General features: G+C 38.9%; 1 long non-coding RNA gene across 1 annotated transcript in view; it reads left to right on the top strand.

Moving 5' to 3' along the window:
• Positions 1 to 10,796, top strand: part of LOC145987238 (uncharacterized) — a 48,384-nt gene extending 37,588 nt beyond the window's left edge. The window contains exons 3-4 of the long non-coding RNA XR_014441635.1: positions 7,251 to 7,367; positions 10,666 to 10,796. This is a non-coding gene — a long non-coding RNA (uncharacterized LOC145987238). The remainder of the gene's footprint in view (positions 1 to 7,250; positions 7,368 to 10,665) is intronic.
• The last annotated feature ends 5,645 nt before the right edge of the window (positions 10,797 to 16,441 follow it).

The following is a 16,441-nucleotide window of genomic DNA, read 5'->3' on the forward strand; positions in this document are numbered from 1 at the left end:
GGATTACAAGTTAATCAGATTAGCTCGTTTTGTTCGCTAAAGATTGCGAAGTGTGATATCCTATGAACATTGAAGTGAACGTTGGAGTGACAATGGATAATTGAGCTGAAAACAGTCGTCACGAACTTTGGAAAACAACAGTCGTAACGAACTTTGGTGGGAAACAGTTGTGATATGTAAGTACACTTTATTAGCTTCCATCCGAGTGACAATCGGGAGTTTGCACTTGAAAATTGGATAAAAGTGATATATCAACACTTCGATTAATATGCTAGCATCCGTGTGTTATTAGCTCATTCATGGCCATGATTCGCGAATCCGCCTAACGGCAAAACGTAGCGTGAACATAACGGTCGCGCAGCCATCTTGGGAAAAATTATTGACTAGTCAAAAATTAATGTAAAAGGACAGTAATATAATTTACTTCAAATATTAATATGCGGTGCATTTGCATTCGATGTATAATTTTGTAAAAGGTATTCAATATAAAATGATGCCAAGTTAATATGGCAATATATTGATATGAAAATGTCAGCTTTGTAAAGGGGATAAAAATTCCTCATCTGATAAAACCAGTTTATTGGCCTAATATTTGTGTTACGTAAATATATTTAATAAGAGTGTCTAAATTGAAATTCTATTAGGTTCTTCTTTGTGTTATGATCCATGGATAATCAATGCATATAGGTTGTTATATGTTTTAGTAGGTATGACACTGTATTGCGAGTTCTATACTCACACAGCACAGCGTGCCTTTATTTAAAATTTCCGTAAGCCATAACTCATTGTGTAGGTGAATGTAATGATGCTGATTGGAAAGTGTCGCAATTGGCCTAGTTGAGTAACATTAAGCGACGGCCGTAGACTTGTGATTAATATATATATACGTCCTGGATGCTGAATAAAATATATAGCTTGGATCTATGTTTTTGCGTTTCAGCCCAAAAATTTCATGCAGTGTGTAGTTGATTAGTTGTATGTGTATTAATGTTAACATTCTTTTCCAGAAAGGGGGAATGTTCATCTCTCACGGGTCACTACGGGTATTCTTTGTGCTTGTATAAATGGGGAAATAAATAGGGGAATACCGTGAAACTAAGGAATTTATGAGGGTTTGTTTTAGGTTCCTGGAACAATAATTTTGGGGTGTTGTAGGTAGTTTATTTGGGAAATTTATCATTGTAATATACCAGTCATTGCTACCAGCGCTACCGATAGGATGGGTTGCATTGGGGTTTGGGTTTAGGTTAATGATTCCATCATTGACATAGGTCAGATTCCGTGAGCCCGTCACAGTAGATTATGAGACTCACTGGCAGAGTTGTTGCGGTGATAAAATTTTCACAAAAAAAAAAAAAAAAAAAATGGGAACAGAACAAGAGCCTGTTACAATTGAATCCTTGTTTGCTTTCATCAAGCAGTGTGATGAGAGAAACAGGGAAAACGCTGATTCGCTGAAGTCAGAACTTACAGCTCATGCAAGCAGTTTGGTGGGTGGACTACAATCTAACATAAATGACACCAACAAATGTATTCTGGACTTGCAGAAAGATATTGTTAAGATGAGTGAGGGTCTTCAAGATCTTACTCTGTCAGTCTCTCAGTATAGGGTCGAATGTATGAGCAGGGCAGAAGGGTCAGAAAAAGATGCACAGAGTACTAGCAAACTTGATAAAAGTGTTACCTTAGAACAAAAATATCATAAGGTTAGTGATGAGAAACATTTTGTAGGCAAGGTGTGTGCCCTTGGAGTGTCGAGTAACAGGAAAGAGCGATTGCCTGTTGACCTCCGTACCAATGGTATTTCTGTACCAAAATCAAGCTTTCAAGATTCTTTATCAGGTGGTAGTTCTGAAGAATGCAGTTCTCTCGTTTCGTTTTCATTGAGTCAGGTTGTTCCCAAGGTGCAAGTTGATACGAGGTGCTCTGTAAGTAAAGTGAACCGTAATTGCATACCCCTTCGTGCTGTATCCACTCAGAACAGGTCCACCTTGTCCATAGCTGATAATTACTTGCATGAAGAGTCCATAGCTCAAGATCTTTCAGTTTGTAACATTATCAAACCAGCATCGAAATGTCCTCTGCAGACAGTTGTGAGTAATATAGCAATCCAACCCAGAAGTAGCATTTGGTATGACTCAATGCGTGTTCCCTTGTCCGTAAGAAAGGCCAGTATGAAGTTGGTTGTTTCTTCGAGGAAGCTAGGAAATAGTTGTCCAGACAAGTATAGGTGGCGCATGAGAGTAAAAGTTAAAGCTTCTAGGGATTCACCTGCTCAGAAAACTTCTGTAGTCAGTCGAGCAGTTGGTATGAGAGTTTCTCTCCATCCTAGCCATGTTAGGAAGAGAAAAATTAACAAGTCTCCTCGGAAAAACACTGGAACAAAAATGCGGGAAGAAATTTTAAAGCATCTTCTTCTTTTAGGAATTTCTCTTGTGCAAAGTGTGAGACACACATCGCACCGTACTCATGTCAGAAGAAAATGGCATGAGATGCGATCGGATGAGTATGATTGCTCAAAGATGAACCCTTGAGAGGTTCATCGGAGCGATCATCACTCTTTCATCAGTTTTAGCAACTTCGCTTTGTATAAATGTAAATATTATAGGTAATGTAATTTAAATGGACAATTATTATAACTTATGTATTCTCGGGTGTTTAAAATAATTTTGAGGGTAATTATCATTCGAACGTTAATTTACTTTTGAAACGTCAGTTCAGTTGGGTCATGTGTCTAAATTGTAGTTCAGGATTAGATATGTCAAGGGCATATGAGTGCAGGAGATAAATAGGTAGAAGCAAACGATGAATTTTAATTTAACTTCGCTATCATTAATGGGTAAATGACTAACTTTCATATAAGCCACAGGTTAATCTCGTTTTCAAAGTAGACAGTTTCTCTTATGTACTGTTGCTGAAGGTGTAAGATCTGTCAATTTCAAAAAAAAAAATTGTACGAATTTCTCTTGAAAAGAATCACGATTTGTGGCGTTCTATGGAAACCGAGGGGAATATCATGGACACTAGAGGTCGAATTTGTTCTTCCTTCTAAGGATGTCTCCACACGTAGGTTATGTGAGAACGGTAAAGTGTCGAGAGGACGTTTGCCACATAGTAATGGTTGGATCCTGACATTAATCCGTCTTGGAGCTTCTTTATAAATATGAGTTTCTCAATAGAATTCCAGGGTTATAGTAAGAAATAACCATTATAGCAAATATTCAAGAGGTACGAACATACTTCCTCTAAAATCTTGCATAGTAACATGAAATCATAAGTCCTACAAAAACTTACCTTTGGGCTTACTCATGATAAATATCTGGGTTAGATTCCTGTGTGAATAACGAAAAATCATAGTTATAATTTTGGTGGCAATGAATACTCATCGTGTCCTATTAGATCGACGTCATTTTAAGTTTGATGGATCTTCTGTTCTGTAGTGAATTCTCCCTGCACGGATTCAGTTAAGTTTGCTGAATTTAGTCCGAATAAAGAATTGGATTTGTGCAATAACATTTTCCTGACAATTTGGTAGACCAAACCCGCAAAATTTTGGAGAATAATCTGAACATTTACTTGGGGTAAAAATAATTTTTTACGTCATTGCTTGAGATAGCATTACACAAAGTGTTGCCATTAAAGGCAATCAAGATGAGGTTGGGGGTAGTGAGGACTGAGGTTTGGAACATTCTCCTGTGGGTTAAGTGGAATTTTGCCTGCGGCGGGCGAAGTTAGCCAAGTAGGTACGGTTCTGCGGCGAGCCAGCATACGAGATGATGACCTCGGATCTTCTTCCCTTGTTTTCAAGCATGTAGTGACCGGTGCGACATGAACTTCTCACCTTCTGGGAAACTCATTCAATCTTCACAATGCAAATATAATTTTGATGTAAATAAGGTTTGTAGTTGAGTATGATCGCTAACCATATTTATATGGTGTTTGTGCATGTTCCATTTGTAACTGTGTATGGTGAATTATTAAGTCATGATTGATATTGTAAAAGGGGTCATGTTTGGATTGGGTCCGGCCTTTTGTTGGGCGCCAATTATGACGATTGTTGTCATAAAGCTTGTTCTTAGACATTAAGTTTAGCGAGTACATTAAATTGCTCACAGGTGGCAGCTGTATACGGTACGGCTGACTGAATTGCTCTTTGGTAACAAGATTACTCAATAGATGTCATCAGTTGACGGTTGACATCGTATTAGCATAATTAAGTTGTGTTTGGTGAGCTGCTTATAAATGTTATGTTAATTCAAGGATTATTAATGTCTAATTAAACTAACATATCTGAGAAATACGAACTTCATTAGAATTTCGAAATGCATCTGGACAAGAGCCAAGGAAAACGTTGAAGTTTGGGGAGAATTGAATCGTCTTCTATGAACTGGTAAAAGAACGGTTCGAAGAACTCATGGGTGTATATGAAAAACAATGGAGGTTTGGAGAACGGAATCGTGTCTCAGGAATCAGAGAGTGGGAACGGATTAAGGAGCTGGTCAGGAAGGAAGCATGGAGAATGGCGTTGAGATTTATCGAGCCTGAAGAAACCACGGTAATCGCAGTTATTCCTGGATTACAAGTTAATCAGATTAGCTCGTTTTGTTCGCTAAAGATTGCGAAGTGTGATATCCTATGAACATTGAAGTGAACGTTGGAGTGACAATGGATAATTGAGCTGAAAACAGTCGTCACGAACTTTGGAAAACAACAGTCGTAACGAACTTTGGTGGGAAACAGTTGTGATATGTAAGTACACTTTATTAGCTTCCATCCGAGTGACAATCGGGAGTTTGCACTTGAAAATTGGATAAAAGTGATATATCAACACTTCGATTAATATGCTAGCATCCGTGTGTTATTAGCTCATTCATGGCCATGATTCGCGAATCCGCCTAACGGCAAAACGTAGCGTGAACATAACGGTCGCGCAGCCATCTTGGGAAAAATTATTGACTAGTCAAAAATTAATGTAAAAGGACAGTAATATAATTTACTTCAAATATTAATATGCGGTGCATTTGCATTCGATGTATAATTTTGTAAAAGGTATTCAATATAAAATGATGCCAAGTTAATATGGCAATATATTGATATGAAAATGTCAGCTTTGTAAAGGGGATAAAAATTCCTCATCTGATAAAACCAGTTTATTGGCCTAATATTTGTGTTACGTAAATATATTTAATAAGAGTGTCTAAATTGAAATTCTATTAGGTTCTTCTTTGTGTTATGATCCATGGATAATCAATGCATATAGGTTGTTATATGTTTTAGTAGGTATGACACTGTATTGCGAGTTCTATACTCACACAGCACAGCGTGCCTTTATTTAAAATTTCCGTAAGCCATAACTCATTGTGTAGGTGAATGTAATGATGCTGATTGGAAAGTGTCGCAATTGGCCTAGTTGAGTAACATTAAGCGACGGCCGTAGACTTGTGATTAATATATATATACGTCCTGGATGCTGATAAAATATATAGCTTGGATCTATGTTTTTGCGTTTCAGCCCAAAAATTTCATGCAGTGTGTAGTTGATTAGTTGTATGTGTATTAATGTTAACATTCTTTTCCAGAAAGGGGGAATGTTCATCTCTCACGGGTCACTACGGGTATTCTTTGTGCTTGTATAAATGGGGAAATAAATAGGGGAATACCGTGAAACTAAGGAATTTATGAGGGTTTGTTTTAGGTTCCTGGAACAATAATTTTGGGGTGTTGTAGGTAGTTTATTTGGGAAATTTATCATTGTAATATACCAGTCATTGCTACTAGCGCTACCGATAGGATGGGTTGCATTGGGGTTTGGGTTTAGGTTAATGATTCCATCATTGACATAGGTCAGATTCCGTGAGCCCGTCACACTAGAGGACCAGGATGTATTCAAGGTTTACTCCCCTAGGTAGTTTGGTGTTGCTTTGCCTTCTGAACTTTTCCAACCCCTTGGTTTTCTGTCAGGGTATCCTTCCCTTAGCCTTTGGGAATCCCTCCTCTCCCTGCAAGACAGCAGGGGCTCTGCTTATTTAATGGCGGCACTTCTTCGCCATGTCACAGTGCTGTCTTTGGGTATTTCTGGGTTTTAATCGGTATGATCCTGCCAAAGATCACTCTCTCCAGACCCTGATAGCACTGCCGCCTTGGTCCGGGACTGCTTATTTGGCTATGCCTCATTTGCAGCTAACCATCACATCTGATGGCCATTCGCTATCCGCCACCAGCGACCCAACCAGTAGCTGAGGACCGCCCTGGGGTCCATTTATGCTATCATTTGTAATGTTTAAGGAAAAGTGATTATATTTGCTTGAATTCTACACTCGGATGTGAAGCCTTCTTTGATAATCCTTAGTTTGCAAATGGTTTCCTTGTTTAGTACTTTTGTGCTGTTCCACTGAATTCTATGTAGATTACATTTTGGTTACTTAGCGTTGCTTTTCTGCTACTTTTGGCTAAATGTGATGATGAGGATGAGTGATGATATGATAAAATTGATGAAGGGACACTCACAAAGAAGAACCAAATGAAGGGTGTGATTCAAACCCGGCACCTCTGGCGTCGTATCGCATTGTGACAACCACTCCGCCACGGAGATCAGCTGAATCCTTTGATTCATTCCATGTATGCGTGACTATTTTCGAAATATTTACTTTGTGTGTGTGTGATGTGTGTGTGTGTGTGGGTGTGCTGTTTGTGCCCATCCATGCTCTTCTCCAGAGGGCGTATTAATTCTCCCATGTAAGTTCGGCCTACCGACACAAAGCTAAAGTTCCGTACACAGACAAAAGTTCCAAGTTCTACAATAATGGAATATTTAATATTTCGACATCAAAATCATCTCGGTAACTCCAAAAGAGGAAGTGTTTATTTTGTAATCTTGGTATAAAACTAGTTTTATTCTATTCGTTACTAATGTATAGTCAGGCATCAAAACATACATTTTTACCGGACTCACTACTACGTATTTTAATGTCAGATATGAATGAGACGCCATGGTTCCTAACAGCCGGTTGCAATTTCTTGGCTGTTTCATCGTCAGATATATATAACTGGTTGCTAATAGTGTACCAATGTTCTCTTTCTATCACAATGGCTAGCTGAAATAGTTGAATTCTAAAAAGTGTTGTTGCAGATAAGGAAGAGAAGGGAGTAATTCTGCAGTTTTGCCTGACCTTGTGCTTGTCGGGCCAATAGGATGCGCCTATTTTCCAGTCTGATTTGTCTAGTATAATTACACGTTCTCTCCATTGCAGCTAGAAATGCCGACCCATGTGGATGGGTTAACTGCCCAGTAGGAACGGACTGCACTGGCGCAACATCTGAAGTAAATGGGCAAGGTCAGGCTTCTATAAAATGTGTAAATGATTATGGTAAGTAATTTATCTAGTTATGTCAGTCTGAGTCCCAAATTTGTCACCCGAATATTTTTCATTACAAGTTTTGCACCTTTTTCTTTCACAAAGAAAAAGTTTCGCTCCCGTCATAAATTAGGGTAAATCACGTGTCAATAGTGATTTTATGTTGGAGCTGGATTCCGATATTTCAATTAGAGGGTTTTGATTAGTCTATAGTTTATGGACTAGCTCGATTCGCTTTTCTGAAGCTTTTGACGAATCCCGTAGATGAGGATGGGTGATGATATGATAAAATTGATGAAAGAGATACTCACAAAGAACATCCATGCCAAGGCCAGGACTCGAACCCGGGACCCCTGGTGTCGTAGGGCGCCATGTTAAATCCTCCGCCGTGGAAGCCGTCTTTTCCACTTGTTGTCCACCTCTTTCTCTCGAAAAGGAAAAAACTAATCTCTAAGAAATTACGTAAAATCTCAGGCTAATGTTGGGTTTTACGTTGATGATGGATACCATGTTGTGAATTGTATGGTTCTGACTAGCCGAGATTTTTACACTAGTTTTGCAACTCTCACAAATTACCGTAAACTTTGAACCCAAGTTTAAAATTGAAATTCTAGTGAAGCCGTAGTATTGTACTACTTTCTTCCCCCCAAAAGAAAGGTATACAGCCCTTCCAAGGACGTATTTAGGAGGGCGGATCCAGGGTGTCCGAACCCCCGACAGATTTATCACGTACTAAAATTAAATAATGAAAAATATATTATTTTAGGCTTTGTTGTATAATTTCCTTTGAACTTATTGGAAGACAAGGACTATATTGGGATCATGCGGCTTTGAAGGAGAGGAATGACATATTTAGGGGGTCCAGGGTCCAGACCCCTCCCACACCAAAGGCTTACGAAGTACTAAAATTAAGTAATGAAAATATTAGCATTTGTTGCATACTCGATGGTTATTATTTTCCTTTGAACTTTTTAGAAGGCAAGTGTTATATTGGGATCATACGGCTTTGAATGACATTACAGACAAGATTTATGTACACTACTACTCAATATGCATAAAATATTAATCAGAAACTTACTTTTCTCCAATTACATATAACATCATTTTTTTATTCGATAAATATTCAATTATTCATCTATTTGACATTAATTTCATTGTCAGGTCACTTATTTTTATGTAAATTATTCCGATCTTAACTACAGGTAAGCTACGCAATGAATATGCGCTGTTATATCTCTATTGTTATACAGTATTTTTACCTATTCGGGTAATAATAATATAATATTAATTTATGTATTGTAATTAGTATTAATTTTATTTCATGGAAATATTTTAATTTAAACATTATTATTATTATTACTATTATTGACACACTTAGCTCTGACCCCCTCCCCCCCGAAACATATTTCTAGATACGTGCCTGACCCCTTCCAATTCACAGTGAATCATTATTAAAAGAAACGTTCCATGTTAGCGCCCAATCGCGACTTTCAATTTGAGGCTTTTGATGAACACAGTTTTGCACATCTTTTGTACCCTTTTGTTTTGCAAAGATAAAGTTTCGCACATCTCCCAGATTACGTAAAGATCATGTTCCAGCTCCATTTTGGACCCGCAATATTAATTTCAGTATTTTTGACAAGTGTACAATTTTGCACTTTCTTGTTCCAAAACGTTATCACTCCTAAATTAGGGTAAATACTGATTCAAAGTCGGGTTCCAAGTTAGTGCTCAATCACAGCCTTTGATTTTTAATTTGATATTCATAGCCTTGAACTCTCTTGTCCCATAAAGATAAATGTTTGTACTACTCTCAAATTACCATAAATCATGATTTGAAAGCCCCTTGTCACCTGGAATCTGACTTTTGTGAGTGAAGATTTTGACAAGCTAATGCGGTAGTTTTTGGATATTCCACTTCTTTGTCCTACAAAGTTTTGCCACTTATGGCTAATCGTAAAGACGAGATGAGGGGACGGGTCGTCTTGATTGCGGACAGTCCTAGTTGCGAACACTTGCTGGCTTAACAGGAATAACATTATATCACCTCGAAGGGATGTGTCCTAATTGCGAACAGTCCAAGTTGCGAACACTTGCTGCCTTAACAGGAATAACATTATATCACCTCGAAGGGACTGCCATAATTGCGAGCACATGTTTTCGCATTTCCTCTGTCAGTTTTACGAATTTTTAAAAGTGACTCAGCCCACATTTGAGACTAATTAGTCAGTACCTTGTGTGTCACAGTTGGAACATAGAAGATTCAGCGTGATTTAAGTAGTCGCTGAAGTATATTTAATTTATAAAAGTGTGGCCTATTTTTTATGCTAATACATACTGCACGATTCTTAACTGGAAAGAGTTTCGCCAAGTAATAGTTCTTCTACTTAAATTTCAAAATATATGACAGTGCTCTTATAAAATTAGGAATATTACCAATCTGCTTTGCTCCTCGCCATCCTTGTATCCAAGAAAAACAAAAACAAACCTTCCAGGTTCATTTCCAGCCTAAGCATCATGTGTGAACCTTCAAGCTACTTATGAGGTCTTCCACTCTTGTATGTGGCCTACTATTGATTTTGTGGTTCCATCCCTCCACTGCATTACTTGTCCGGTACTTCCTGTTGAAGCAGTTCCACATCTCTTTTGGCACTGAGGAAGTGAGGTTAGAAACATCAGCACACAAATGAAAGTCAGATTACGTCGACAGACTGAAAGAATGAAGTGGCTTTGGAGGGATCAGGTTAGCTATAGTAGCTATTCAAAGCAGCTGGCTGTCAGATTCACTACCTTTATTTGTCCCTGAAAACAGGTTTTCCAGTCCTTTGTGTTCGCAATTAGGACGATTTTTGCATTGCTCGCAATTAGGACTGATCGGAATTAGGACCCAACCGAAGGGACTCTCATAAATAACACCAAAGCCTAAACCGGACTTCGAACCCGAGACCCTAGCATGGTATCGTGAAATGTTAAGCACTCCCAGTATAAATTCAGAGTTATCCCTGTATATTTTCTGTTGGAAAATGAGTTCAGTTTCAACTTCAAGAGCTCACTTGTCCATATCCTGCCTTCGCAAACGACTTTTTTCTATTCTGCAGAAATTCCTTTACATAACTGATTCGCATCATTCTCACTTGGTTGTATTAATATAGGTTTACGTTAATATTTATGTAATTTGAAAAAATGCAAAAACGAAAACGATTATAGTTTAAATAATATTAGTAGAGTGTTTATGAACCCCTATTACTTTAATAATTCACATACGACACTACAAGACTAACGATTTGAAAAAAAATGTTTTTCTCTTTAGGCAACGTAGTCGCCGATTTCGAAATAGATTTCTACGGATCAACAAAATGATGCAGGTAGCTGACCTTGTAAAAAAACATTACAATGTAGTGGTTACTGAGGTAATGCATAAAAATAAATACATTGATATTTGTTGAATCAATTTTTATTTCCTTACTTAGCAACAATAATTGCAGTTATACCTAATTTATTTTCCGTTTCCTTCTAGTATAGAAATATAATTCGTAAATGATTCCAAAACTCTTGTAACACCTTTTTTTATAAGACCCTTATTTGCAGCAATTAGTGACAAGTAGTATTAGTAATATTCGATTTTATATTTGTAATTGCAATCGGAACAATATAATGGCATGCAAGAAATATTAAGGGTTAAGATGCCATACACGATCTTTATTTAGAGGATATGTAGATTAAAACAAAACGGACACTGTAGATTTAAAATTTCATAGACGTGCGTGTGGAAGGAAAGCATATGTAGTCTCACTACAAACTTCTGGGTTATAAAGACGGGGTTGTTACAAGCTGTGTTCGAATTAGCGGGGAGAAATGCCGGGGATCCCTCCCATTAAATAATGTCCTCGACAAAACAATATCCCTTCCAGGGATGTCTTTATCTCTCTCAAAGAAAATAGGATTGAAACCATTTCCTAATTACGTAACAAGCAATTGAAAAATCATTGGTATCCATTAAAAGTCCAGTCATCAATGATTATCCTGACGAAAGGTATGCAACCTTGTGGATTAAAGAAGGGCACTATTCTGAAATTGACCAACCTTACCAACTCGAGAAGACAGTAGGCTGTATTCCACTTGACTTTTCATGGCATTGTTCTCATATTTTACATGCATTGGAGTATTCACAAGAAACTTGTAGTTAGGTTAGATGGATGGACACGACATTAAATTTGAACTTGGAAATAGAAACTTGCTTAAATTTTCTGTGTTACTAGTTCGATAGCTCTTTTGTATATGCGTTTAGGTTTTCTTACAATGTAAATATACTGAGTGTTTCTGAATTACGTAAATTATAGAAGTTGATGAATATACATTTCTCCTTGAAGATGTGTATCACCTAAATTGAGATCGGTCACCCAACGACCCACCCTAGTCTGACACCAGGACTGAATTTACCTCTGTGTTTTCTAAAACCATTTGCCTAAACTATACCATACCTGATAAAATATTTAAACTTTCATAATGCTAATGTGTAAAGAATAGCATTCGTAGTGAAAATTGCAATGGGGGATTTTCGAGCCTTGGGGGGTTAGTGGGCAGATTTCATGCATAATATCTCCTAACTGGGGAATACCATTCCCTCTCATCCCTCAACTGAGATCATTGCCAAATACTTAACATTAATACTCTATGTGGTCAAAAGTATCCGGACACCCACCTGAAAATAAAGTACAAGTTTAGGTAACCCTCCATCGGCAACACTGGTAGTCAATACAGTGTTGGCCCACCCTTAGCCTTGATGACAGCGTTCACTTTCACACGCCTACTTTCAATCAGGTGCCGGAAGGTTTCATGAGGAATGGCAGCCCATTCCTCGGAGAGCGCCAAAATGAGAAGAGGTACTGATGTGGACCGGTGTGGTCTAGCACGAAGTCGGTATTCCAAAACATCCGAGAGATGTTCTATGGGATTCAAATGAGGACTCTGCGCAAGCCAGTCTATTAGTGGGACGTTGTTGTCGTCAAACCACTCCCCAACAAGCCCTGGCGTATGGACGGGTGCTCGGTCGTGTTGAAAGACATAAAGGTCATCCCCGAACTGGTCTTCAATGGTAGGCAGCATAAAAGCTGTTAAAATGCCAACGTAAGCTTGTGCTCTGACAGTGCCATGTAAAACAACAAGGGGGCCAAGCCCCCTCCAGCAGAAACATGACCACACTCTAACCCCGCCACCTCCGAATTTCACTGTCGGCACTATACAGGCTGGTAGATGTCTTCACCAGGCTTTCTCAACACACACACCCTACCATCGGATAGCCACATTGTGTACTGTGATGCATCACTCCACACAATGGTTTTCCACTGTTCTATGGTCCAGTTTCGACGCTCCTTGCACCACACGAAGCCGCGTTTGGCATTTGTCTGTGTGATGTTTGATTTATGGGCAGCTGCTCGGCCATGGAAACCAAATTGCCGCACCTTGCGCCAAACAGTAATGGTGGTTGGAGTAGATCCTGATGCAGTTCGGAATTCCTGTGTGATGGTGGCGATGGATGATTGACGATAATGCTGTACGACCCTCTTCAACACTCGATGGTCTCTGGAGGTCAACATGGGAGGCTGGCCTGCACGCTTTTGGGTTGTACACGTCCCTTCACTATAACATTGGAAACAGTTGACAGAGTAATGTTTTGGAGGGTGGAAATCTCACACACAGACTTCCTACACAAGTAGCACCCAACTAACTGATCACGTTGAAAGTCTGTGAGTTACTCAGACCATCCCATACTGCTGTCGCACACTGTCTGCAGACTACTGAGTTAGCTGCCTATGTGTTCCACGACGTAGATGGCAGTACGGTGTCGCCCTCTATGATAAACACACGTTTCGCAGTGTGTCCGGATACTTTTGATCACATAGAGTATTTCCTATGTAGCTTATATATGTAATAAGACGCCATTTATCCTATAATTCTTACTGAAATTCGATGGAGAGATTGATCAAAATTCTCGGCCTTAGTACATTCGCCTCGGTCACAAGAATTTCAAGAAAAGTCACTACAAAACTGTTTCGAGAAGTAGAAGATATTATATCGAGTTTCATGTTCTTATAATATTGTTATACTCAACTAGGAAATATCGAACACGTGTCTAACTTCACTCTTATCAACTGTGTTAATACATGAATCAATCCATTTCGTGCTCGCAAGCTATTACGTAATATCCATATCGGGTAAATATGCATTCCTTCTCTCTACATAATCGCCCAGCGTTATGTCAAATAAATTCGTAAGAAAAACACAAAAATATTTTCCATTATTTCTAGAGATGATATCAATTTCTTGAAACTTTCGCAAATTCACTTTCCATGTATGGAAGGCTATTTATTCATCTTGACATGGCGTGTGATCAGTGAACGATATTTTTATCACGAATGCCTCTGGTTTTTAAGATAATGCCCATATTTAAAATTCCGAAGTAAATAGTTCCACTAGATGCAGAGAAAAGTCTGCGAAATCATGCTCCTCGCATTCAAAGGGACAAATTTTTATAAATATTAACAATTTAATCTCTTTCAGAAGTATTTTCAGTCTCAATGTCAATAATATGCATTAGATAAACAACCCCTTAGTTACTATTGTAAATTATGTTATAGTGGATATTCAGTAATATGTTTTTTTTTTGTGTTATGTTCATGAATGATTTACATGCACATAGTTACACTCACGCATATTTCTTTCCTTAAAATAAAACTGTTATTAATTCTTTCTTATTCTCACACTTATATTGACGTGTGCAGGATTTTTTCATGGGGGATGGGGAGCTGGACTATATTATATTGAATAATGCGTATCACGCTGAAGGCGTTACTCGAAACCGGGACCCTTGCCGTCATAACTCGATAGACTGCGGCTAATCTCTCCGCCTAGGGATCCGGCTGAAGCGATGGAAGTAGCTTCCTACCAGCACATAACACCGGTAATCTTCAGTGGATCTTGAAATATCCGCTCACACGGGATTCTACCGAAAATCGTAGGAAAAATAAGTAAACTCAGCTTTATGCAGAAAAGACCGTTAAAGACAAAACGGAAGTCTCCCAACGGCTTCAACTATCGGAAATTTAAATCTCCTTTAAATAGTTCGAGAGAACATTTCTCAGCCCCAGTTGTAATCAGAAAGTTATCGCGTAAATTGTTCTTGTCTCCAAGTTATGGGCTGACGATTGATACGTAAAGAGTTACCGAGAGGAGGGGTGCGCTATCGACGTTTTATTTCAGGACCGAGCCTTATCTACCTAATCAGCGAGACGAACATCTCTACAAGACAAAAGAGGTAAACGAACATTCGTTTATTACTTTTCTATTATTCCCATGAATAATCCCAGACCAGACCAGTCAACCGAAGTGTTAAAATCGAATGTTTAAATGTTGTCCTTATTTCACAGGAGCGAGCCCATTTGCTTGTTTACGGTTACTTACGTTTCTCAGGGGTGATACCCCAAGCCATAAACGTAACTCTCCCGCAAGCGAGTAGATTTAGGCTGGCATAGCCTATGTTCGAATAAAAAAACCCGAGGGTCATTATAATGCATGCCTGCGTTCAGTGACGAAGGAACGTTTTGTGTATATATTGTGGTGGTATAGGAAATTCAATCGACTACAGCACTGCATCTCCTCCCATTCCATTGGCTGTCTCAGTGTCGGCAAAAACTAATTGCGCCGATTTATTATTTGTAATCATATTTATAGGATAAAACATTGTAAACAAACTTCTGACACACACCTGTTCACCACTATTACGTTATTTGATTATTGACAATGATCTCCGCCGCTGTTTAGTGCATACCCGCTCTTGTATGGCTTTGGCTCTTACATGTCTGCTGGGCGGATGTTGATTTTCTTCAGGAGAGAAACTGCTAGGCTCCTGGAATGATATCTATACTTTTGGTACAGGTAGCTGTTGGTGGAAAGCCTCACAACGCCGTCAACGTCTCTACCATCTGTGAGGGCCTCTTAATTTTCAGTTTGAAGAGGGACGGAAAGCCATTTGTACCTTACAGCCTTGCGCGGGAGATCCAACTGCTGTCGACTCACGCATGTCGACTGCATATGTGTATGGCAAGATCCACGATATTCTTTCACGGCGACGAATTACTCACACAACATGAATTAATTCTTCGTTTTGAGTCTGCAAATACTAAAATATATAAATACGTTACAGAAAGCACTTGTTGGAATATAGAATAACATACTAGCTTAAGTTTCCTTGCAGACCCAAAAGGAAGAATTGTGTTAACTTATATTACATACAAACACTTGCCTGAAGTGATATAGGAAAAACGCAGGGTGATCGAAACGAAAAATAAGGATACTTCCACGTAGTGCACAGCGGTAACTGCTTCTTGCAGGCCAACGAGGCTCTGGCGTTTGGAGCTACGGCCAGTATAATCCTCTGTAGGGCTGTGCGTGTGTTGTCCTGTGTTTTGTCCTTGTGTGTGCTGAGTGCTAATTAACAGCCTCAGCTTTTAACCCAGGTAAGAATGTTTTAGGCCTCAGACACGTGTTTTGGCAAGTAAAGGGGCTGGGCCCCGCAGACGAGGGAAAAATAGCCTAAGTGCTGACGCACTCAATTGTTCAATTGAATTATTTCAATTCAATCAATCGATCAATTTTTGCATTAGAATGAAGATTGTTCCAAACATTTAGACTTTATAGAATAGAATAGTCTTTATATTTTACTCATAATATCGAATGCACATTCGGAATTTAAAACATGAAAGATGCTGGGAGAAGAATCTAAATGTAATCAAATTGCTAGAAGTTCATCAGTGTTACCCTTGCAGAACAACAGTGGATGCTGTGTCGAATGTAGAACCTTTCCGATGGGAGAGGATTCCAGAGCTGATGGACTTATGCCAGTTCGGAGCACCTTCGTGTACACACGAATTCGAAAGATACGCCCTCCCTGGCGGTTATGCAACCCGGATCATCTAGTTTCGCCTGGTAGAGTAGTTCCCGAGAGGAGCAGTGTTTCCAAACCTATAACTGTAGTGTTTCCAACCCTGTATTGGTTGGTTGGTTGTTGATTTGGTGTTTTAAGTCCA

Source organism: Lepisma saccharinum, chromosome 4 (genome assembly GCF_977018435.1).
Source record: "Lepisma saccharinum chromosome 4, izLepSacc3.1, whole genome shotgun sequence".
NCBI lineage: Eukaryota > Metazoa > Arthropoda > Insecta > Zygentoma > Lepismatidae > Lepisma > Lepisma saccharinum.